Source organism: Falco biarmicus, chromosome W (assembly GCF_023638135.1).
Source record: "Falco biarmicus isolate bFalBia1 chromosome W, bFalBia1.pri, whole genome shotgun sequence".
In the NCBI taxonomy this organism is placed as follows: domain Eukaryota; kingdom Metazoa; phylum Chordata; class Aves; order Falconiformes; family Falconidae; genus Falco; species Falco biarmicus.
In genome coordinates this window covers 2306890-2331538 of record NC_079310.1, presented here as the reverse complement: position 1 = coordinate 2331538, position 24649 = coordinate 2306890, and the positions used below count along the sequence as shown (strand labels likewise).

Here is a 24649-nt window from a genome sequence, read left to right as displayed (position 1 = left end):
GGAGATATTCCTGAGAAGATAGTAAAGGAAAGGTAGGGAGACTCTCCTATTGATCGAAAAACTTCTCTTCCAGCTAGGTTTCAAGATATAGTTCACTTGATCACTTCACAGTAATTGTACTACAGCTACCCAGGAGGCAGGAAGCACCCTGCAGTGAACCTGGCCAGAATAATTTACTCAGCTCCCTGCAAACAGCAGGCAAAATAATTTGGGAGTACAGCAAGAAGAGTAACAGATATACCTGCCCTTGCTCATGGGGTCCATTCAGTGGCCCACACCAGTAAGGGGGGGGTGGTGATTGCAGCTATATGACAGGATTGATTTGCTCTAACTTTTAGGTTGGTGTGCTCCAAATTTGTCTTGTGCACATATTTTTCATTTATTTCTCTATTCTCAACGTTATTTTGGAGATGGAATGCTTTAGTGAAGTCACTGAGCTAATGGCTACATCATTAAAATACTGGTATATCTACAGATACAGCTAATATTAAAAAAGGAAAGTTGAAGCACTTTAATATGTCATTTCCCTTTTTTAATACTCCACGTAAATTTAGGATTTGTACAATTCATACACATTTTTATTTAATCAGATAATTCTAAACCTTGAATGACCAGGAAGGGGCTTTCATTTTGACAGAAATAGAGATGCAAATGATTGAAGTTTGCTACTGTTGTTCTAATTCTTGAATCTTCATACTGCTGGATACCTTTTCAACAAAATACTAGAATACAGAAAAAGAAAACTACAGCTGCACACCCTATAAACTGTGGGGACCATGTGTAAATCTGCAAATTGACTTTATTTAGATGTCTGAATGTTGTAATTTTGAGTGTCTTTGTTATAGAATCATAGAATCATTTAGGTTGGAAAAGACTTTTAAGATCAAGTCCAACTGTTAACCCAGGACTTCCAGGTCTACCACAAAACCATGTCCATAAGCACCACATCTACACATTTTTTTTAGAGCACTTCCAGGGATGGTGATTCCACCATGTCCCTAGGCAGCCTGTTCCAATGCTTTTCCACCCTTTCAGGGAAGACATTTTTCCTAACATCCAATCTAAACCTCCCCTGGTGCAACTTGAGGTCGTTTCTTCTTGTCCTGTCACTTGTTATCCGGGAGAAGAGATCTACCCCCACCTGCCTACAGCCTCCTTTCAGGTAGTTGTAGAGACCAATTAAGGTCCCCCCTGAGCCTCCTCCTCTCCAGGCTAAACAACCCCAGTTCCCTCAGCTGCTCCTCATGAGACTTGTTCTCTAGACCCTTCACCAGCTTCGTTGCCCTTTTCTGGACATGTTCCGGTACCTCAATGTCTTTCTTGCAGTGAGGGGCCCAAAACGGAACACAGTATTCCAGGTGCAGCCTCACCAGTGCCGAGTACAGGGAGATGATCACTTCCCTTGTCCTGCTGGCCACACTATTTCTGATACAAGCCAGGGTGCTATTGCCAACCTTGGCCACCTGGGCACACTGCTGGCTCATGTTCAGCTGGGTGTCAACCGGCACCCCCAGGTCCTTTTCCACCAGGCAGCTTTCCAGCCACTCCTCCCCAAAGCTGTAGCGTTGTGTGGGCTTGTTGTGAGCCAAGCACAGAACCCAGCACTTCTCCTTGTTGAACCTCATACAATTGGCCTTGACCCATTGGTCCAGCCTGTCCAGATCCCTCTGTAGAACCTTCCTACCCTCAATGAGATCAACGCCCCCCCCCCCCCAACTTGGTGTTTTCTGCAAACTTCCTGAGGGTGCACTCAGTCCCTTCATCCAGATTTTCAATAAAGATATTCAACAGGACTGGCCCCAATACTGAGCCCTGGGGAACACCACTTCTGACCAGACACCAGCCAGATGTAACTCCATTCACTACCACTCTTTGGGCCTGGCTGTCCAGCCAGCTTTTTATCCAGCATAGAGTACACCCATCCAAGCCATGAGATTTTAGATGTTAGAGATGTTCTCAGGATGGCAAGAGGCCTATCCTTGTAAACAAGCAGATGCAAGAGCTGTTGAAAAAAGTTGCTGGGAGAACTAATTCCTGAGTTTAATATTCCCCTAAGACTAGATAGCAATAGTAGGACCCATTTTACTGGAATGCAAAAAATTTGTGCAGCCATATAAATTGAACAGAAGTTCCATTGTGCCCATCATCCCAAATCTAGTGGGGCTGTGAAAAAAAAAATCCCATTTGAAAACTAAATTGGCAAAGATTTGCACAGACTGGCCTGAAATGGCAAGATGTGTTACCTCTCCCACTTTTTTATAGAAGAAGCATTGTGAATAGAAAACATTGTCGCGACGGAGGGAAGACACAGTCACTCAATATGAGTGATCAGCAGACTTCCTTTATTGTCTCTTACAGTCACCTTTTATGCCTTGTTATAATTAGCTCATACATATTACAAAAGTTAAGCTCATTATTGGTTAGTTGCCTAAATATCAAGCCCGCCCCTAGTTTCTCTTCTGTAGTTATCTGTTCCCACCTGTAACATTCTTTTCCCACTGCAATCTTCCTGATATTGTGTAACAAGAACAGCCAAGGACAGTGTATTTTTGCTTTACTTCAGATAAGCTGAGAGCGATGTGCATTTTTGTCCAGCCAGCTGGACTATGTCTATGTGACCCTTTTCAGCTAGCCAGTTATCCACAATTCCCCCGTTTTTATTTTGGGCGACACAGGCTTGGTTGACCATTTTCAATAACAGCGTTTTAACACAGGAAAATACACAGCCAACTTATAAAATCTCAGTTCAGAAGTATAATTCCTGAAATACTTGAAAAATAAAGTTAGCTTGAAGCTTTAATTTAGATGCTCTTTCTGTTCCAGTGATACAAAAAGTTTAAAAACATTCAAAGGTAATTTTAAAGTTCTGAACATGGACTAATGCAAGCTCAAAACCCAAAAAGAAACCAAAATGATGTTTGACTAGGAATATTTGCAAATATTTTAGTGGAAAATCCCTGACCATTAACAATTTTCTGTCCAAATAACAACTGCCCTTATGCAACCAACCAGTCCATACAATTTCTGAAGAACACCTCATTGATATCAAAGAATTAACAAAGGGAAAAAATTAGTTCTAAGCTATATACATTCATAAGTGGATTTTTCAATAGTTACGTACAGATTTACACACTAAGCCATAATGGCTTGTAGGTGATACACACAAGAAGAGTACGTTGCTTATCTGTCTGAATGTCTATGCTAAATTTGACAACTATGCCACAAGCCAAGCCTACATGGGTGCTGTATGTTATGCACGTTCCTTAACAAACAGAAGTATAATAGGTAAATTCCCAAGATCTAGTCCCCAACCTAATTATATTATTTTGTAGCCAATTAAGGAAAATAACACAAATGTGCATATCTACATGTGCACACAACTTTTAGTTCAGAACCGATCTGTGATAAAAGGCCTTAGCCTTATGGCATCATCGAAGCTTAACGAGTACAGTAATTAAAAATGCAGTCTTACTGTAAGTGCGATTTATGCTGACATTCCCTCAAATGCTACACGTGAGTATTTCTCACTCAACTGCCTCAAGTTAAAATAGTAGTATTTGTTAATATGTATTAAAAAATCATTAATTCTCTACAATAGCAGTTGACTTCCATAACACTATGTAAGCAAAAGAGGCTTAAGATGGGTTTTCTGAATACTAACAATTTATTTTAGACTGTCTAAACTCAGGTCTTGAAAGATTTCACTCTGCCAGACGTAAAAACACTGTTGCACTCCAGTTGTGATATCCCTTTTCCCAAGTTGTCACATGCACATCTCACTCAAGCAACATTATTGTCAAAGTTTCTCTCTGCTACATAAAAGCATGTTGCACTTGTAGATATAAAAGACAGCACCCTTACTTAGATTATTACCTTATTACCTCATAACTCTTAGTATACCTTGTATCTCTGATTTCATCACTTCAAAAATTCACCAGAAGCAGATAAAACCACAGCCTCAGACTAAACTACACCTTAACTGCTGATTCAAACAAAGGCATTCTCTTCAGATATGCCTAATGCTTACAAATAATTTTGGCTGGTTTTGATCAAAAAACTATTATTACAATAATGATCAAAAATAATAATCCCGTTTGCAAAATGCCTTTAAGCCAGCCTCCTAGTCCCAACCAATTTCCACATTCAGAATACAGCATAAATACAGAATACAGAATAAATTATCTCCATCAAGGCAAAAAGGCTTCTTTTTAAACACAGAGATGTTTGCTAGTTCAAAGCAGAAACGCATTTCTTGTAGGTGACATCTGAAGCTTTTTTTTTTTTTTTTTTTTTTTTTTGGTGGGTTTGTAATCAATTCCGTATTTTTCCTTGAGAAGCTTAAGCTGTTCCTCTTGTTTCAGGAGAGTTTCCAACTCTGATTTGTCGAATAGGTCCGTATTTCCCAAAGATATCATACATTTCCTCCGCTGTGATTTTATACGGCAGGTTCCGAATATAAAGGATCCGATTGACCTCTGGGGGCAGCCAGATGTCAGCTCGCTTGGCCGCTTGCATCGCCATGGCGCCGATCGGAGGGGGGTGGGTGCCGCCTTGGAGAGAAACCGCGGCCGGGACGGGGCCTGCCGGGCCGCACGCCGCCGCTCGCCGCTGCCGCGGGGGCCCCGGATGCTATCCCATACGCTAATAACCCGGGTAATGCCTTGTTACAATCTATGTCCCGAACGCTCCGCTTTTCTAAAAAGCATATGAGTGAATCATACGTCGCTTGTCTCTCCATACCTTCGTCAGCGCTGTTGCAGCCTTTGCGAGACTTCGGCGACGCGTGGCCGGCGGGACCCTCTGTAGGTGCTCCCGGGCGCGGGGACTGTGCCCTTCCGCCTCCTGCGCTGCTTTCAGGACCGGTACCCGAATCTCCGTCGAACCGTGGCTCGCAGGTTCAGCCCTCTCTAGGGTCCCTGTTCGGGCGCCATTTGTTGCGACGGAGGGAAGACACAGTCACTCAATATGAGTGATCAGCAGACTTCCTTTATTGTCTCTTACAGTCACCTTTTATGCCTTGTTATAATTAGCTCATACATATTACAAAAGTTAAGCTCATTATTGGTTAGTTGCCTAAATACCAAGCCCACCCCTAGTTTCTCTTCTGTAGTTATCTGTTCCCACCTGTAACATTCTTTTCCCACCGCAATCTTCCTGATATTGTGTAACAAGAACAGCCAAGGACAGTGTATTTTTGCTTTACTTCAGATAAGCTGAGAGCGATGTGCATTTTTGTCCAGCCAGCTGGACTATGTCTATGTGACCCTTTTCAGCTAGCCAGTTATCCACAAAACATGGGATGTCACCTCACGAGATTTCAATTGGCAGACCCATGTGACTGTCTTACACATCACCCTGAACTCCCACACAGGCAAACTTACAATTGGCAGATGACTCTCTTAATGAAATGTGTAAGGACTTTCCACACACAGCTGAAAGAAGCCTCACCTGAACCTGATACTGATGTGTGTCACTTCTTGAAACCAGGAGACTGGGTCTACATTAACGTGTACCAGAAAAAACACACACTTCAGCTGCATTGGAAGAGACCTTTAGCAGATACTTTTAATTACTAATAGTATGGTAAAGTGCAAGGGCTGCTTAACTGGATCCAGGCTTCCCAGTGTAAAAGGGTCCTGCCATCTTCAGACACAACACAGACTGTATCAGCTTTCACATACTGACTTATAAGAACTACTATATAATAAGACCTTAGGGAATTAATGATATTAACCTGTGGGCAAAAATAGAAAACTATTGGGACTTAGAAGTCCCTCAAGGGATTCTTATATCTCTTATTGTTTGTATTCTCTTTTTTTTATATTAGTTATTTGTTGGCACCCTAAAATTTAATCATGCAATGGGAAAAAATTTATTTTCTCCTTGCACTAGTACAAGTGGATAGTTGTAAAAACAATACAGCTATTCAATGGATTCAAGCTATTGGCACTGCTGGTAACAAACATTGCTGGCACATGTAGTTGTTAAGCTGCTCTCTATCATATTTGAAAAGTCATGCAGTCAGGCAAATTTCCCAGTGACTGGAAAAAGGGAAACATCACACCCATTTTTAAAAAGGTTAAAAAGGAGGACCTTGGAACTACTGACCAGTCAGCCTCATCTCTGTACCTAGTAATATAATGGAACAAATCGTCCTGGAAGATATGTCGAGTCATATAGATGACAAGGAGGTGATTAGAGACTGCCAGCATGGCTTCACCAAGGGCAAATTGTGCCTAACTAATCTGATGGCCTTCTATAATGGAGTGACGGTGTTGGTGGGAAGGCCTATGGATTTCATCTACCTGGACTTCTATAAGGCCTTTGATACAGTCTCCCCCAACATTCTTACCTCTAAATTGGAAAGAGATGTGTTTGATTGATGGACTGTTATATGGATATGGAACTGGCTGGCTGGCCACATCCAGAGTTGCAGTCAATGGCTTAATGTCCAAATGGAAAGCAATAACAAGTGGTGTCCCTCAATGTTGACTCTTACAAAGTATAGATATCTTGATCTTGGTGTCATAATTACACCAACTAGCATCTTATATAAGATATCCCATTCTTTTTTTTTTTTTTTTTTTTTTAGTTTACTTTATGGACTGTTTGCGTTTCCAAGTGATCTTCAGTTGTACAGTCTGCCGACTCTGGAATAATTAGAATATGTTATTAGAGATTTCTATCAGCTAGTCTGTGCAGAACACAGCATAACTAAAACTTGTATATCTTATTAAACAGTATAAAGCTAGCACAAAATGTTAAAGCAAAGTACATAGAAATAATCATACTTGCGGCGAATGAAGAGACGGGACGCAGCTTGATGCAAGCAAGTATCAATTTATTGTACAGAAGCACGAGTTCATATACACTTTCAGAAGCTGCGCGTTTTAAACAGATTGGTTCTTGAAGCTAAGCATTGCATACTAGGCAATCCCTGATTGGTGGTTAACTACCAGCAATTAACAGCAAGGTGTTACCTTTCCTTGGCGCCATCCCTCCCCCACTCCCCTGTGCTCTGCAAACATGCCTCATCATGTTAATTGTTGTCTAGACAAGCTCGAGCACATTCCCCTCAGCTAACCGATTGCCATGCATGGTCCTAGTTTCCAGCCCGCTCCTGCATCCCCTTCCTGTTGCACAAAAGGAACCTTTGAAACCGAACGAGTAAAACCAAGGTATAAGTAATAGAACAAATAAAAAACCAACTGAGACATATTATTAATGTCAAAATAACCCACTGTCTTTGTTCCGTACAATTTTACAATTTCCCCTTTTTGTTTTTGAACAGCTAGTACCAGGTTTACCATGTTCTGCAGGGCCCTTGCAAACATGACAGCAACCAAGGTAATAGCAAACAAACAATACTGCCAATTAAGTGAATGGATGCCAAAAAAGGCTGAAATTTTCTCAGATTTTGATAACATGTTGCTGCAATGGGGCGCCTAAAATCCACGCAGCACATACCATCCAAATCCTCACAGCCATGTCCTTGAACCAACAACAAAAAGCAGTGGCAATTTTGACTCACATTCTTAACTGCCTACCAAACAAGGTGATTTAACTCTTTAATGCTTTCCCTGCTGTTACTCTGGATAAGAGAAGAACCGAATGACACGTTCCCATCATAGCCTCCTACTACATTAGCATCTACAGAAAGACAATTATTGACATTCAAAGTGTAAAGAATATCAGCTTCTTTTGGATTAACATTATACATAGGTGGAAGGGCACACCAAACAAGAACTGGTTCAGTCAAAAAGTTCGAAACATAGCATGCCTTCTCTGAACATACCTCTGGGGTCATTCCCTTCATTCCCTCTCTTTTTTATGCAAAGAGAAACACTTTACCATAACAGAGAAGCCCCTATTTACATCTCTGAGCCCGGACACAAACCGCAGCTGTATGCTCCACCAGGCTCAGGGCAGAAATCGTTCATGCAGTTACATAGCTATATATCACTACAAGCATGCAGACACCTATTAAACACTAGATAACCGTGTTTATCTTTCCTATTCTCCTTCACAATACCTAGCTGTTCTCTCACCTCTTGTTAGGTCAAATATTCTCCAGCTTCCTCTCCTATCTCTCTCTTCAGACATTCTCTATCCTCCTCTTTTTTGCTTGTTAATTGCGACAAGGCAAAGGTTGTGTGTAGCTGGGTGACCATGACCTGATTTATGTTACAATCAACTAAACACTGAATACAGGAAAAAAAGGTATGGGAGACATAAGGCAAACATCAATAAGGTGGTTAAAGATAATTATAATAAATCCTGTAATACTTTTGAGTCATGGCCCAAAGTTTCCCAGCCGTGAGAAGAGACCAAAGGCATCCCGCCCCTGGCTCTGTTGCAGATCTTTGTTTTAAGGCTTTTGAGTTTTGTATACTTTTGTAAATTAATTCACAGTGGTCACTCAGATTCACGTAACACATCCTATCAAAGTCTTCACACTTGTGTCCCTGTGCTAATAATAAAAATCAATAGCAACTCGGTTCTGTAGCAACATATGATGGACAGAATCAACATCTGTTAATAAGCCAGAAAAAAAAAATAGTATTTGTAGTATTACTTTGTTTAGCAAGCTAGCAGCCTAATTTACTAAGCAAGTTAAAAGCGTGTACTATTCTTACAGAAGAGATTAGAGAAGCAAAAATCTGTTATGCTGCATTCCAGAACTCAGCCTGAGAATTACAGTCTGCTGTGAGTTCTGCGTTACAATCATTTGACACATGTTGGGGTTGCGATTGTGAAAGTTGCCCGTTTACAATTTTCATTGGCATTATCACAGCTAGTTGTTTTAAAAGCAACCCTTGAGCTTCCTGATGTTCGACTTGTTGCAAAATATTCTGAAGCCAATCAATCAAGTTAGTATTAAAGTTAGTGACTCTCTAGGACCCTGCAAGACTGTGGCAAGACTCCCACATCCTGACTGCCTTAATAGCCATCTCATTCATTTGCAAACAGTTGTCCCTGGGATACCTTGCCTGAGTCACAGAATCGGCACAGTTAATTGCTCCAGCCAACTGCTCATAGTTAACAGCAATTCCCCGATTAAGGTTTTCAGTCAAGGCCACTACACATAGCTCACAAAAATCAGATAACCACATCATATACTGTATCAGTTAGTACCATACAAAGCAATAACTTCCAATCATGCAGTGTGAGTGTATAAGGCTCTGCCATCACTTCAAGAAGGGACATAGCAAATGTATTATGAATCCTCCCTTCCCGCACTGCTTTGCTTAATTCTTTAACAGCCTCGTATTGCACAGGCTGCCACTCTCGAGGTTGATTTGTCTGACAAAATATTGAACATGCCCTAGCGACTCCCAAAACCCATCACTTAAGTGTTTCGCACTTGCATTCCTGCCACCAATCCCTCAGACCCCCTTTCACCCTCCCCCAAAATACAATCAATGCATCAGGAGAGACAAGGGGGTGGGGGAAAGGTCTAGCTCCTTTTCCAGATCTATAGGACCTGGATCAAAAGGTTTATCAGAGTCAATAAAATCATTGTCCGAGTTGTCCTGTTCCCGTGCTTGCTCCCGTGTTGCGAGGGTTGCTGCAATCAGTGACAGAAGCTTTGGGAGCAGAGGAGGTGTGGACGGAATCGCCATCGCTGACGGTGTCTTGAGAAGAGTCGCGCTGTTGGTGGAATTTACAGCTTCCTCTGGTTTAGCACCGTTAGCAGAATTAGTCCACACTTGGCAAAGAGTAGTCAGAATTTGCCACCAAGATGCTAAATGCATTCCCGACACGGAGTTCCCCTCCGTGGCAGCATCATACAATTGGCTGCTGTATGTACACACTTTCATTCTTTCAAAGTCTCTAAAGTTTCTTGGCTGCTCACCTGTCTCAATGAGTACAGGTTTCTAAAGCTTCTTAAAATTTCTTCAAATATTTAAAATCTCTAAGGTTTCTTGGCTGCTCACCTGTCTCGATGCATACAGGCGTTATCCTCGGGGTTTAGGTTGTCCGCCTGGTCCAGACAGCAAGACGATCGTTCAGCCAAGCCGTCTCCTCCGGAACGCAGCCCTCTTCCACGAGCTGTCTTTTTTCCGTCCTTATTCTTCCAAGGCTTCGGAACACCACCATAGGGGTCACCATTTGAGGAGACTGAGGCACGGACTCCCTGATCTGACTAGAAGACCCTTTATGAGTCTATATACGTCTCTTTCTGGGGACGAAGCCGGATTTCCCACAGCTCACCTCTCAACTCCGGAGGGATTTATGGCCGGCTCCTGCTTCCTTTCAGCAGATCATTCAAAGTTCTGTGGGATTCGCTGCATGTCGCTCAGTTAGGCGATTCGAGAGCCCTTCACGTTAGATCCTTAAACGGATCACGTCGGGGTCACCAATTTGCGGCAAATGAAGAGACGGGACGCAGCTTGATGCAAGCAAATGTCAATTTATTGTACAGAAGCATGAGTTTTTATACACTTTCAGAAGCTGCGCGTTTTAAACAGATTGGTTCTTGAAGCTAAGCATTGCATACTAGGCAATCCCCGATTGGTGGTTAACTACCAGCAATTAACAGCAAGGTGTTACCTTTCCTTGGCGCCATCCGTCTCCCACTCCCCCGTGCTCTGCAAACATGTCTCATCATGTTAATTGTTGTCCAGACAAGCTCGAGCACATTCCCCTCAGCTAACTGATTGCCACGCGTGGTCCTAGTTTCCAGCCCGCTCCTGCACATACTGGTTCAGACCAAGGGTGCATCTAGTCTGGTATTCTGATTGGCCCAATGTCCAAAAGTAGATATCTAAGGAAGTGCAAGAAGAGTCTAGCACATACATTTCTCTTGAATACTTTCCCATCCTCCAAGTATTTTCACCTCAGGGTTTTCCTGAGCCTGATGTGGTTCATCTATTTAATAAACCTCAACATATATCTCTTCCAAAATCTTGTCAACTTTGCCCTTGAAATCATGTAGAATTTCTGCATTCACAACATTCTTGGCAAGAAGCTCCAAATGTTCTTCATACCTGTTGTATGAATAAACAGGTCCTTTTGTTTGTTATGAACCCAATCCTTACTGGCTTTGTTTTATGGTCCCTTGTCCTTGTTTTGGAAGAGATAATGAATAGTCAGTACCAATCCACATCTCCATGTGATTCTGTAAATCTTTCTTTATTATATCCCCCAAATTATCTTTTTTTCCAGGTTGAAAAGTTTTTACTCATGCAGTAGCCATTCTATATGTTTGATCATCTTTCTTGCTCTTATCTAAACCTTTTCTAGTAGTAGAAGTTTAAAGGATGTATTTTAGAGTCTATAATTATACCTACAGATATTATGATCTGCGGTTAATAAACTGGTCAACATAGTCCAATTAGAAGTGTGGGCATCATGCCCATGGTTGTGAGGCAAAACAGGAAAGGTCCAGGCTGTCACCACTGAGTATTGTTGCCACACTATGTTCTCCTAGCACTGCTTGGACACTTTGGAATAGTCTTAAGGGGACACACTGGAGCTAGTGGTAGAGATGGAAGTACCTTCTGAGGAAAAGGATGCCCTTTTTTTTTCCTCCTTCAGCTGTTCTGTTGCTGTTCAGGAGCATGGTGTAGGGGAATTGGTTGGAGATAGAAGGCCTTCTTTGGAAGCTGCTCATCCTACTGCCTCTATGGATTCTCTTGCTCCCAAGCCTCTGCCAATCAGGCATGTAGATAGGCCAAGAAACAGAGTTGGGCCTACTGTGCATCCTGGAACACCTCTTAGAAAAAAGGTATGCATGGTGTCCCTCTTCTTCCTCATGAATACCACCTTGGATTTCAGGTGTTGCAACATGTCCTCCATGATGGCCTTCTGGGGTGTGCTGCATCCTACTTGCAGGAAAGCAGTAACAGTTGGCCAGATGAAGGGAGGTGAAGATGCTACTGCCTCTGTGGCCCTTCTTACTCAGAGGACTCTGTGAAGGAGAAAAAAAGGCAAGACTACCAGTCTTTGAGTGTCTGAGGATACAATGCAGAGGTCTGTTGCCTATGGCTAACTATTCCACAGCGCTTAGGTCCTCAAGGACACATTTTTCTGCAGAGTAGTGGGAATACTGGGATAGACCCATTTCTTTCCGAACTCCTGTGAGGAATGAAGTTGAGCTCTGAATAATGTTCCACAGATGCACACACAGAGTGTTAGTTAAAGAAACTGGGATTTATTAGGATCTTCTGCATAGGATAACACTCAGTGGAGGGGGTTAGCCTTCTGCATAGTGAAACAATCTAGGGAGAATCATTTGATCAGGGTAGCCAGTTGCTGTCTAGGTGGTGACAGGAGTCTGCATTGCAAATACCCTTTAACGGTATCTTCAGCTGGATCGTATGAGACTCTACTAAATATTGTTCGGTGATTTCTTATAATCCAGCTGGCCCACAATCCTATGTGACCACTCCACTGTATGTATAACCAGTTCCTATTGACTAGCTAAAACTATCTTAGCTATGTACAAAAGTTGTCCTATTCAATAATACCCATATCTAAACATACAAATACCATCTACAAATTGATTAATGTCATGGTTTAACCCACCCAAAGACAATATCCACCCCTTATTCCATACCATTTACGTCATGCCACACTTTCCAATACACCCTCATTAACCACCATCATCCTTCCCATCCTTTGATATAATACACAGATATCATTCCCCTAGTCTATACACACCCCTGTTAAAAAGTCTATAAAATGTCCACAAAATGTCCATTGAGTTCATTTAGTCCATGAACACGATCTCTTATGGATGGTGGTCACTCAGGAGACGAGAGGTTGTGTGTTGTATGGGGTTATCGGGCATCAAAGCCAGCTCAGGTCGGGTCACTGCTGCACTTGCACTGCTTCTTGTAAGGCTTGTCCTCCAATGGTTCGGGTGGTTGCTGCTATAGTCATTCCTATAACATGAAACTCAAATCATGGGTTACAACAATTTAAAGGTATATCCACTACAATCTCCACCCCTGGACCCTTCAGATCAGCTTGTAGGGTTTAACATTGCAATGAACTCCTCCCCTTGCCCCTGCTCCGGCTTGGACTTATCCACAGACTGCAGTCCCTTAGGGTTCTACCTGCTCCAAGTGGAGCCTCAGCTATAAGCCACAGTCCCTCCAGGGGTATATCTGCTGCAGCATAGACTCATCCACAGCTAGAGTCATTTTGAGGTGCACCTGTTCCAATGTGGCCTTATCCATGGGCCATGATCATAGACCTGCTTCAGCGTGGCCTTACCCACAACCACAGTTCCTTCAAAAGTAAATCAGCTCCAGCATGGACTTATCCCTGGCCACAATCCCTCCAGGGGAATATCTGCTCTGTCGTGGGCTTCTCCATGGCCACACACTGAGGTGCTCCAGCATGACCTCACGCACAGCCACTGATGCTTCAAGGTGTACCTGCTGCAGCATGGACTTGTCCTTGGGCCACAATTCCTTCAGAGGCATACCTGATGTGGCACAGACATAACCATGGCCACAGACGCTCCGAGATATACCTGCTCAAGCATGGACTTATTCATGGCCACAGGTGCTTTTGGGTGTCCTGCTCCTACATAGACTCATCCACAGGTCACAGTCCCTTTGACTCGAGTTTACACTGGAGTTCCAGCCTATCCAGTACAGCAGCACAGAAACAGCAGCCATGCCCTGGCCATCTGCCAGCCTGGGGACAATGCCATTGCTATTATCAAAATGTTCCCAGGCACAGCACAGTAAGTTGATAAGCAGTACAGTAGTACAGCAAGCAGTGAAAGCAAGAAGTAGCCACTAATGAGCACTAGACTCCAATATACAGTGAGGCAAGCAAGCCCCATGGCAAGCACAGAAACCTGCCCCTTAATAGCTAAACAGCAATAACAGCTTGTCCTGGTTTCAACTGGGATAGAGTTAATTTTTTTCTTCTTAGTAGCTGGTGCAGTGCTGTGTTTTGGATTCGATGTGAGAACAATGTTGATAGGACACTGATGTTTTTAGTTGTTGCTGGGTAATGTTTATCCTAAACCAAGAACTTTTTGGTTTCTTGGGCCCTGCCAGAGAGAGGGCTGGAGGGGCACAGGAAATTGGGAGGGGACACAGCTGGGACAGGTGACCTGAACCAGCCAAAGGGATATTCCATACCATATGACATCATGCTGAGTATATAAACAGGGGGGAAGAAGGAGGAAATTGGAGGCATCTGGCATTATGGCCTTTGTCTTCACAAGTAAGCGTTATGCATGATGGAGCCCTGATTTCCTGGCAATGGCTGAACACCTGCCTGCCCATGGAAAGTGGTGAATGAATTCCTTGTTTTGCTTTGCTTGCATGCATGGCTTCTGTAAGAAGATGCTAGAAGCTTCCCCCATGTCCAACAGAGCCAGTTCCAGATGGCTCCAAGATGGACTCACCACTGGCCAAAGCTGAGCCAATCAGCAACGTTGGTAGCACCTCTGTGATAACATATTTAAGAAGGGGTAAAAAGCCGCTGCAAAACAGTAGCTGTGTGAGCTCTCTTCAGCTGACGCTGTAGCAAACAGTGCCAAAATAAAAATTAGTATTTTAAATTTTCAAAGATATTAACTGGGAAATTGGTTCATTATCCTGTGCTAAGAAATTAATCTTCCACTTCTTTTATTGGTACTTAGTTAAATTGAACAGGAGCTTGAACTTGCAGTAAGCACAAAGCAAAACTTCCTGTTCACTTTAAATTGCTTCCAAGTAGCAAAAAGCAAGCAGGGTGGAAAAAGCAAAGCAATCCACTGAACAGAGATCCCTACGCACCACCCCCCCCACCCCCCCCATCTTAGCTGCTAACCGGATATGACATCAGGATATCGGTGAGCATGATCGATGCAGGAGACAGATATGCTAATGTAACCACACCTCCTCTTCTCTTCTCTCTCCCACTCGGGTTTCTGCCTGATGGTTGCTATTTGAACAATCAGCTACCACTACAGGCTCTCTTGCTGCCTGCTCCGATGTGGTGTGATCTTACATCCGTGGATAGTCCGTTGTCGTACTACTACCGCTTTGCTTGTTGGGGGGTAGAATATGCCCTCGCACGCCTTTATCAAGGTGGATGAGTTAATACGTCCCTCCCAACCTTTTCTTTCCCTCTTAAGGAAACGGATCCCCCTCCTTTCTTGCCTTAGAAGCTGTCTGTCATGTGGAAGGTCCTGCCTCTTCCGGGTCTCTTCGGCTAAGCCACTGCCTCCTTCTTTCTCGCTTGCTCTCTCTCTTTTGTGAGTTATAGCAACTGTTGCCTTGTGAATCAAGCGCCATAGTCACCGTAGTCCTGGTGACTGTTACTTATCAACAACTGCTCTTCCGCTGCTTTCCATCTCCTTCCTCATCTACAACGGCTACCACCAGCAAGAACAACAACACAGCTTTCCACAGTTCAGGTGAATGTAACTGTTCTGTACAAGCTTTCAGTCCTGCTTTTCTATCCCTTTCTTCCCCTCCCCCCCCCCCCCCCTTTACTTCCTCCTTGCAGCATTCGGGCTGGGACTGCTCCATTGGGCTTCGCTATTGGTTGAGGGGGAGGGGGGAGAGAGAAGCCTTGAGCGCTTTCTCTTTAGCCTTTCTTCCCTCCCATTTAATAATATGGGAAGAGACATCATTTCTAGAGGAGGGAAAATGATATAAATTACCCTGTGGCTGTTTATTAGGAAGGGTATTTATCTTTTTTTAAAATTTTTTATATCGGAAGTTATCTGACATGCTGCAGTACTTTTAATGTTCCAAAGTATCTTGTATATCAGTAGGGGAAGGCTAGTGGTAACAGGTAGTTAATAGTAGAGGATGAAGGGCTAATTGGTACTATATGAAGTCATTCAGTGCAATTAGCTGTCTTTTCCATAAACCGAGCTAACTGGTTGCAAGTATAATTTAATTTTATGGCTGTACTTCTGAATTCCCAGCTTTCTGTTCTCATCAGGTAGCATTTTCATTTTATTATAAAAACATATTTGTTCTACCTGAAGTATTTGATTGTATTATTTTTCATGTACTGGTTCAGAGCCTTTTTGAATTCTCCAGCTCATATTACTTGTGGAATTTTATGGATTTTATGGAATTTTATAGAAACCACTAAGTTTTCAGTAAACTCAAAGGAGTTGTGTATATTTAAAGCATGCGATGCTGTGTGTTTGTCTTACTTTCTTAGAAACATTTGTTTCTGAAGAGCTAAAGAAGTCTTTAATGTATAGTTCCATAGGAATAAGAACCATCAACCTGGGTACGTTTCCTTAATTAAGGTGGTCCATCCATGCCTTGTTGTTGATCCATATGGTTTCCTGTTGTCATTCAGTTTCTGTATTAAGTTACGTTATCTCAGTAGGTATTCTAAAATAGTTTCATAGTTTAACACTAGCTTATACTGTGTTAGGAAGTGCACCTCTTATAAAAAAAAAATACACACTATCTTTCTTATGAATATAGCATCTCTCTGCTACATAATACAAGTGCTATGTAGAAAAACAATGACAGAACCTATCTACTGTGGGTTTTAACCTATTTATAAATTAACTTAAAAGAAGAAAAACACTGATACAGTGTTATTATCTAGTTCTTTGCAAATTTGCAAACCCCTTAGCCAGTGTTTTTTTTTCATTGCTTCTTAACATAAATCCCATGTGCATTTCCTGTATAATTGCTTTGCTTGGATTTGTTCTAGTCCTCTAGTCTATCCCCCCCCCCCCGGTTTAGTGCCATCTGAAATATTTAGTTGCCTCTTACACCCATAATTATGTGGTACAAACCAGGGATATTTTTATCTTCAGTGATTCCCTTTTTCATTGTGTTATTGCATTATCGGTCCTTTTCAATTAAACCTAGTTTTGAGCTAACTGTAAAGTAATATTTATTAGGGGAAAAAAAAGATTAATTTTCTGGAATTGCTGTTTACTAACCTGCAGATACAAGCCTGTGAAACGGAAGACAAAATATTTGGAATTCAGATGATGGGGGAAGCTAAAGAACATCCTTGGAACAGTTTGCTCACTTTGTTTCTAGATAAGAAGTTAAACTAAATGCCAGGCTTTAAATCTTTTTTGTGTCAACATTTTCTTTGGTTTTGCAATTTATGTTTTAGTTTTACTTTTTTTTTAATCACTTATAGTTTTGTCTGTTCATGTACATTTTATAATTGTTTTCTGTATTTGCTGTCACTTAGTTTCAACCTTTATTAATTTCCTCAGTATGGTTCCTTTTTGCTGAATTGTTTCCTATCCACTGTTCTTTTCTTTTCCTTGTTAGATGCTTTGCTTCCACACGGTTTAATGTTTCACAGTTTACTTGACGTTTTGGGATGTGGCAAGGCTGGGAAGCATTGTGTATTGGACATCTCTGAAGTATGCCCAGCTGAGCTGCAGGGATAGCCTATAGTTACTCTTCTGTTAATCTGTTTTCTTTTGGGGTGTAACATTACCTGCTTCATCTCAATATACACAAAATTGACATTTAAAACTTATTTTGAAGAAGGCTCCTTCAGCCAATTTCAAATGACTAGAAAGAACGCTTATTCAGCAGTTCAGGATCTTTTTTTTTTCACACCAGCAACCTGAAGATTGGTTAACACACCTTCAAATGTATTGTGAAAATAATAATGTTGAGGAATTTGTCTTTTTGTCATGTAGGAGAATCTGAGGAAGTTTTTTATTTTTTTAGTTTAGAAATTATCTGTAAATGTGCTCGGTTGACATCTGCTTAGATTTTTGCAGAACATATTAAAGCCTGCTCCCTTTGTGATATAGTAGTGCTTCTGTGCCTGACTTGATGTGCCTGTTGGTGTGATAACCCTTTAGCATATTAAATTTACCATTAAAAAAATCAGGGATTTACTAAAACTTAATATTGGAGTAGCTGGGTGTTTTTCTGTTTGTTTTGGTTATTTTAAATATATAAAAACATAGATAGTATATGTTATATATTTTATATATATGTATCTATATATACATATAAATACAGGTGATTGAGGTTTGGGGTGGTTTTTTTGGTGTTTTTTTTTTTTTAACATGCCCTATTCTTGGAATTGCAGAGAAGTTAATTTTCCTGAAAGTTCTGTGTGATTGACACTATGCCCAGCCAGAAAAAGAATAAATTTAATGAAGATACACTAAAATGAAAACATATTTATACTGGAAAATGTTCAGAAATCTTAAGTGTAGATGGCAATGTCCATTTCACTTTGGGTAGATCTTGATCATGTACATGTGAAACAGCTGTTTAGAGAGAATAATCATCTGCATGTGTCAATGCCTACTCTACATATTTGCATCAATTAAAAGTTTGCTGAGAAGGAGTGAGGGAGGGAGAAGGAATTTGAGTGGAAAAGACTAAAGGGAGCATTGAATTTGGACAATTTGTACTGTAGAAGCATGCTGGTCTCACAGATGAGTGAGATAGTGGAGGGGGAGTTGCTGGTTTAATCTCAGTAAGGTCTGGTTCTGGTTGCATTTCTTCATGTGAGGAATACTTATTAAATCAATCTGTCTCACCAAACTTAACAGACTGAGGCTCTATCCTGTTTTATATAAACAAATCTATATGTCTACAGAAGTTTCATTTACTTCAGTTACGTTCAAGGGACTGTCCTATGGTACTAATAAAGGGTTACTTATGGAACAATTGAAGTTGAACAGCATTGCAACTTCTCTTTGCTAAAGTCTCTCCCATCTCTAGTATATCTTTGAGCAACACGGAGGAAAACACTTGCTCTGAGTAGAAACTAGATCTAAAAAACTCAAGGCTGTAAAATGTAGTTCAGATAATTGTTAGCTAGCTTTAAGTACAACTACTTTTACAGTACAATATATCTAGATGTCTTTAACTGTAGTTGTGTAGATATAACAATTTTAGACTGTTTTCCATCACTTTTGAGATCACAATCAATAGGGTAGCTTTTAATGTTGCAGTGGTCTGTCCTTGAAAGTGATTAAAAGTAGCAACTACTGTACTTATTAAGTCTTTATATTTATCTTTTTGCCTGTGTTGATGGAAATGGGTGCTTGATTCATGACTCGGAGTTGCTACTGTGTTCTTTACAAGGCTAAATCCTAAAAGCACAGGAGATAATTGACTTGTAGAATGGTTTGGATTGGAAGAAACCTTAAAGATAATCTAGTTCCAACCCTCCTGCCATGGGCAGAGAAACTTCCACTAAACCAGGTTGCTCAAAGCCCCATCCAACCTGGCCTTGAACGTTTCCAGGGATGGGGTGTTCACAACTTCTCTGGGCAACCTGTTCCAGTGCCTCACCACCCTGATGAAGCAACTTCTCTTTATGGTTTGTCTTATAAGCCCATTATCCTAATGTAGGCAAAAAAAAAAAGTTTGGTTTTGCTTCAGGAAAAACATTACAAACTTATGAATTCTGGAGAAGAAACAAAATACCAGTTACAAAACTGTTCTCATTCATGAATGCTTTTTTAGGGAGAAATTTGCTCCTCCTCCCTGACTTTTTGCTTTCAAAGCAGTCTTCATTTTTGTTATTCTTTTCTGAGGTCCCTGTAGAAAACCTCGACCAACTAGTATGAAATGACTAGTTATTTTAGCCTTTCCGATAACTTTTGAGGCATCTTTTTATTCTTGTGTTCCTAAGGAAATAGTTTCTGTGATATTGCCCTCCATCTTATTTGAAAGAGGAGCAGAAGTTTCAAAAACACAGATTTCATCAGAATAATTATCAGTGGAAAAGCAAGACTAAATTTATGCTACTATTGAAGAAGAGGCAGTCAGTGTTGAGGTGTTATGTATTCCATTTGGCAATAGTCATCTGACCAATCAGCAAACATCCGTGCCCTATACTCCATCTATTGTAATATGGATACATTTAAAGAGCAAAAGGCATAAGCCAGATTTCCTATTTCCTACAGATGTCCTTAATTGTGCTACTATAGAACAACTTATAGGAGAAAACCCATATTGTTCACTTCTTTGATGTCCCATTCCTTAGTCCTTTTCTAGTGGACTTGCTAAAATATTTTTGAAAGCAGTGATCCCGTAGTGGTATTTGTAGATATCTAATTCTGCCTGCAGAGTCTTTATGATTGAAAATAATGAGCAAAACCAGAAGAACAGTTTGACATCTTAGAGTCAACTTGAAGATCCGTTGGGCGTATGTAGATATAAAAAGTAAATATGAAGCATCATACTGCCATTTTTAAGGTGTTTATTTTAGGTTGTTAATTTATGGACCAAAAATATAGAGCTTGATATCTTCTTCTTTGGGAGCGTAAAATAAAGTATCTCTACAGAACACGTGCAGCTGTTTTAGTTGTTGAAACATTAACTTTGAGGATTCTTGCTGTTTAAGATTCTTAATTGTCCTCTGAAATGATAAATTAGAGGAAAACTTTGTTGTTTGCTTTCAGTTAGAATGCAGTGAAGATGTGTACTGCTTTAATTTTTCTTATTTAATATTAAATATTTACTTGTGTGTACAAGCAAAGTAAAATAAGGAATTCATTCACTACCTCCTATCTGCAGGCAGATGTTTAGCCATTCCCAGGAAAGTAGGGCTTCATCTTGTGTAATGGTTCCTTGGGAAGACAAGTGCCATAACTCTGAACATTCTCCCGTTCCTCCTCATTCCCCCTCCAGCTTTTATTGCCAAGTGTGACTTCATATAGCATGGAATATATCTTTGGTCAGTTGGGGTCAGCTGTCCCAGCTGTGTCCCCTCCCAACTTCTTGAGCACCTCCAGTCTACTTGCTGGCAGGGCAGTGTGAGAAACAAAAGGCCTTGACACTGCATAAGCACTCTTCAACAATAGCTAAAATATGGATGTGTCATCAACACTGTTTTAGTCACAAATTCAAAACACAGAACCATACAAGCTGCTATGAAGAAAATTAATTCTATCCCAGCCAAAACCCAGTGCAATTGTTAAAATCTGTTAGTATGACCCTTAAAAAAAAAAAAAATATCTGGAGGTGTGTGGTGACTATTTGAGAAGAGTTTTAAGCTTTTTAAGTAAATTGGTCAGAAATGTATACGGAGGCCTACAGATTTATTAATACTTCTTAACCTGAAAGCACCACATACCTTTTAGGTTGCACAGCAACTGACTCCTAGCAACAGTAGTAGATTGAATTTTTAAGTGCGATGTCTTTTTTTTTAACCTCAGCCAGAAATTAGGTACCATGCAGCCACCCTCCCTCAGAGGGATGGGGAGGAGAATCGGAAAAGAATGTAAAACTCGAGGGTTGAGATAAGAATAAATTAATAATTAAAATAGGAGGGAAAAACCCTAAACAATAATAATAACAATTATAATGAAAAGGAGGGAGAAGGGGAGAGAAATGAAATCCAAAGGGAAGGGAGAAAAAAAACAAGTAGTGATGCACAATACAATTGCTCACCACCTGCTGACTGATGCCCAGCCAGTCCCTGAGCAGTGATCTACAGGCCCTGGCCAACTCCCCCCAGTTTTATATACTGAGCATGATGTCCTATGGTATGGAATATCCCTTTGGCTAGTTCGGGTCAGTTGACCTGGCTGTGTCCCCTCCCAATTTCCCATGCCCCTCCAAGCCCTCTCGCTGGCAGGGCCTGAGAAACTGAAAAGTCCTTGACTCTAGTAAAAACATTACCCAGCAACAACTAAAAACATTAGTGTGTTTTTAACCTTATTCTCATCCTAAATCCAAAACACAGCACTGTACCAGCTACTAGGAAGAAAATTAATTCTATCCCAGCTGAAAGCAGGGCAAGTGACTGTGTCAGATATAATAATAAAGCAAGAGTACAAACAGTTGTCATGGTTTCCTTTTCATAATAAATTGGTTTGAATTTACAGAGCGCTTTGTCCCTCAAAAATAGGAAGCCCCTTGTAAAAGAAAGGTACTTCAGAATGCTTCTGGTACCAAAACTAATAAAGCTGTTTAGAATCAGAATGGCTGTCATGTTTTGGGGTGTGTGGGTTGTTTTTTTTTCCCTTTTTTTTTCTTTTTTCTTTGTCTTTTTATTATTTTTTTAGCACAGTGGTATGAGACAAAACAAAAAATAATCATTAAATGGAGCATTAAGACAGACATTTAACACTTGCTTAAGGTGATTTGTAAATTTCAACTTCTCTTGTAAACGAATCCATTGTAAAACTTCCTAAAATCACCAGCTAAACAAGTAAACAAACAAAATGTTTTTGAAGGAATCAAAATTGTTTTACTTCGGGGTATAAGTTAAACTAATGGAGTTAGAAAGAGACCTCCCCTGAAGAGGTTATTCTATAACTGCCTACTTTAGGGGTTCTTGTGTCTGTGTGAAGCTTGTAGTATCAGCTAATCTCATTTGGACAATTCTTATGTTCCAAAATATAAATGGTCAGTGTTTCATTATTTTTATTTTTTTCTGTTGTCTTCTCTTGGTTCGCATAACAAATGTTCTGGGGCAATTTTTCTAACTTTTTTGGAGACTATTGTTGATATAAAATCCTATATTGACTTTTAAAAAAAATTTATTTGCTAAACATGAGAAAATTGGCTATTTTAAATCAAACTCTAACCTTTTTCAAAAAGGTTTGTGAAATTCTTATGAAGATTTGTATAAAAATGATGGACATGTTTACTCTTTCATACCAGTCTGTCAGTGTTTTACCTTTTCAAATCCTTTGTGTTAAATATGTGAAAAAGGTAGAAAATATGTAGGCAGGTAGGTGGTATGGAGATGGAATGAGACACAGAAATTCTCTTAAACAGTAAAATGCGTTACATTGTACAACTACATTCAAGTTTAAAATTTCTCGGCTGGCTGGCTAGAATACTGGTTTTTTTGTTTGGTGGTTTGTTTTTTTAAAAAATATTAGTAAATTCTAATTTAAATTAAATTAATACCTTTATTCATTTCTTATGTCTGCTTTTAAAACACTTAAAGTGTAGTTTTGCTAAAGGGCAAAAATTATAATAAAAAGCCCAATTTAGTTCTTTGTAATGTGTTATTTCATTAAAATAGTACAGCTCTCTGATATTCAGAAAAAATGGTGCTAACAGCTTAAAACATACACTTTCAATTAATAAAAGCGATAGTTCTACTTTCATAGCATAGAATGAGAACATTGTATGGAAATATAAACTAATGTTACTCATTTGACTTGGGATGTTTTATTGTTGCATTCTGAAAAAGTCTTTGTTAAATGGGCCTCTTGTGTCAGACTGTGAATAGTACCTTCCAGCTCAAATAGTCCATTTCAGAATGTGTTCTTCTGTGATATCACTAACAGAATTCTCGCTGCAAAGCATATTAGTAGGTGAAGATGATATATTCAGTAAAACAAATGTTTATGTTTATATTTGAATAATCATATTTAGGTAGCATATTTTTCTAAATTGGGGACTTAAAAAAGCATTTATAAAGCATATTTGAAGCAGTTATTTAGGTCTGCCTATCTTTAGGGAAGTTGTTAAGCAAGCATTTAGTTTTAAGCATGTGAATTCAGTTAAAGAGGAACTTAAGCACTTCTATGAACAACCTTCTGAATTAGTATGATATTGTTAGACTATCAATTCACTTATTTTTGCAATAAGAAGGTATTAGTGTAGTAAACTAGCAACTACCACTAAAACTGGAGAGTTTAGAGGAAAGATGATGAAGCAAAGACAGAAGAGAGAAGATCTGAGACTCAAAAATTGAAGGTTTGCAATTTGGAGGTTAAAATTTGATTATTCTTATTTTTTTAATAATGGAAAGTTAGTAGAAAGCAGAAATTTTAAAAAGGCAAACTATAGAAAATACCTTTTATAATGTAGCTGTTCATATTCATAGCCCATAATTTTTAAAGTTGTTGTTACTATATAAGAAACAAACAACTTACAGTAGTGACCTTATCAGAGGAGATCTGGGAGTTTTCATGTCTTCCCTTATAAAAACTCATGGGTAAGTATGTATTCTCAAATCATGTGGATTACTTTGAGTTTCTGTAAGGATTTTATTTGGCAAAGTCTTCATTATCTTTATACAACTCCCCTCTCCACCTTCTCCCAAGTAGCTGCTTTATCATATATTGTATATATACTTATCTTCTTATAGACTATCTTCTTCTAGAATAGCCATTCCCTAATACAGCTCTTGTAGGACAAACCTGAGTAACTGGTTTTGCAGGTTAATGTTTCCACTACATCTAGAACTTATTATGATGACTGCTCTATGAATGTTTAACTAAATTATGTTGTGGTGAGTTGACCTTGGTCAGATGTCTACCCAGCTGCTTTCTCCCTCTTCTCAACAGCACAGAGGGAGAGAAGAAGATGGAAAAGCTTGTGTGTCAAGATAAATACAGGGAGATAAGTTATGAATTGCCATCACAGGCAAAACAGACTTGTTTTGGGGAAAATATACTGTGAATTAAAAAATAGATTTGGATGGTGAGAAACAAAGACAAAAAATAAAACATCTCCTCCCCTCCCCCCTTTTCCCAGGCTTAAATTCACAGCTTCATTTCCAACTCCTCTACCTCCTCCCCCCTGCCCTAGCAGCACAGGGGGGATTGGGGGGGTTGCAGTCAGTTTGTAACAGTTCTCTGCCACTCTTTCCTCCTCACGCTTTTCCCGTGCTCCAGTGTGGGCCCTTCCCATGGGTTACAATCCTTCCAATCCTTCAGGAAAGGACTGCTGTTGTGGGTTAACCCCAGTGTTGCAACCCCAGTTAACACAACACCTCAGTAGGCAGCTAGGTACTACAG

At 40.2% G+C, this 24649-nt stretch overlaps 1 protein-coding gene and 1 long non-coding RNA gene across 4 annotated transcripts in view; one reads left to right on the top strand and one right to left on the bottom strand.

The window, feature by feature from the left end:
* Nucleotides 1–8294: 8294 nt before the first annotated feature.
* LOC130142046 (uncharacterized) lies at nt 8295–10196 on the bottom strand. Its single transcript, XR_008819274.1, has 2 exons — nt 9939–10196; nt 8295–9856 (listed from the first exon to the last, which is right to left on the bottom strand). It is a non-coding gene; the product is annotated as an uncharacterized LOC130142046 (long non-coding RNA).
* A 4560-nt stretch (nt 10197–14756) lies between these two features.
* Nucleotides 14757–24649, top strand: part of LOC130142041 (transcription factor RFX3-like) — a 194026-nt gene continuing 184133 nt past the window's right edge. For 2 of the 3 annotated variants that reach the window (XM_056323455.1, XM_056323456.1), the window contains exon 1: nt 14758–15373. The gene's annotated coding sequence lies outside the window, so the exon portion shown is untranslated. Of the gene's footprint in view, nt 15374–24649 lie in introns of all 3 variants that reach the window. The other variant, XM_056323454.1, reaches the window with a different exon arrangement.